Source organism: Haliaeetus leucocephalus, unplaced genomic scaffold, assembly GCF_000737465.1.
Source record: "Haliaeetus leucocephalus isolate CR32 unplaced genomic scaffold, Haliaeetus_leucocephalus-4.0 Scaffold156, whole genome shotgun sequence".
Classification (NCBI taxonomy): Eukaryota; Metazoa; Chordata; class Aves; order Accipitriformes; family Accipitridae; genus Haliaeetus; species Haliaeetus leucocephalus.
The window spans coordinates 2,024,397-2,025,940 of NW_010972592.1; positions in this window are offsets into that span (position 1 = coordinate 2,024,397).

Here is a 1,544-nt window from a genome sequence, read left to right on the forward strand (position 1 = left end):
AGCCCCGCGGCCGCAGCAGCCCAGAGCCGCCGCGGCTCTCGCCGGCCCGGAGAACCGGCGCCGCGGCCGAGCCCCTTTCGCCGCCCGCCCTCGGGGTCAGCTTCATCCCCGGCCCCGCGGGCCTGACCGGGTTTTCCGGGACTCAAACGGCCGTAGTTAATGAAATCCGCTCACCGCAAATCACAGACCTCTGCCGTACGCTATAATCAAATTTCTGCTTGCCTTAAAAAACCCAGGCCACCCTCCTCCACCCCCGTTCTCCAGGCAAACCCCAAATCAAAGGTTTCCAGCCATCACACCCCTCCAGCTCTGCCTGGTCCCAGGCCATCTCTCCCGGCCTTCGTTGCCATCGCCCGTTCTGCCCCCGCCGCCACCCCGCGATGACCAGTGCCTTTCCCCGGTGACCAAAAGAGGAGGCTGCCCGGGACCACCTCCGTCCGCCTGGCCGGGCCCGGTGGGGTGACCCCGGCCGCCTGCATGCGGGGACGGGGGTGATGGAGGGGACGGGGGTGATGGAGGGGACGGAGTGGCTGGAGGGTATCCTGCGCCCAGCAGCCGAAAAGAGGGGTGCGGGTGAGGCGGGAGAGACACAGGCCACAAATCACGGCAGCCCCATTTCCCGGGTAATGTGTCACCAGCCATGTAAGCCAACTATTCAGGGGTCAGCGACGGCTGATAAATCACGCCGAGCGGGGATTTTATCCTCCTCACGGCACCGTCGTCACCGGGCTCTGCTGACCCGCTCCGCGGGCCCTGCCCCGGTACCGGCCCCGGGCGAGGCGGCAGCGCAGATGCCGAATGAAGAGGCGCTTTCCACCCCCCCCCCCCTTTCCCCCTTTTAGGTTTCCTGACTCCAGCGGCAGCCCAAAGCCGTTTCCCCTGGAAAAAGGCCGCCCGCCACGGCGCCGCAGACCCGCCGGGACCGGGCGCTGCGCGGTGCCCCGGCCGGGGAAGCGGCGGCGGGGTTTATCGGGAAGGCTGGGGCCGGGGCTCTCCTTTTCTCCGTTTCTCCCTTTCTTCCTCTCTTGCCTTGGCTCAGGCACTGTCTCCCTTAACCCTTCTGCGGGCGGGCTGCCTGCAGGCGGGGGAGCCGGCCCGGCCCGGCCCGGTTTAAGCAGGGACGGGGTCAGAACCCCCAGCTGAGCCGCGACCCCCGAGCCTCCAGCCTGTGCCTGACCCCAGCCCCGGAAAGCGGGAAGAAGGAGGAGGAGATGCGGCACGGAGCCGGCCCGTCTCCCTGAAAACCTCCCGGTACAATTCTCTTCGCCATACTCCGTTTCTAAGGGCAGATGCTGAGGTGGAGGGTTTGGCCTGAGCGGCCCCTTCTCCATGCCCGGAGAGCCCCTTCCCGCCCCCACCCACTAGTGTCTGTGACCGCAGCCGTGACCGGGTAGCGGTCGGCGGGTGAGGAGGGGAGGGTCTCTGCTTTCTCCTCAAGCCCTCGGGGACGTGTCCGGGGTGGGGGGGTGCAGCCCTGCTGGCCTTCCCCGGGGTGCGGGGTGCCCCGGTCCCTGCCGTTCCTCGCTCCCGCAAGCCGCCCCGGG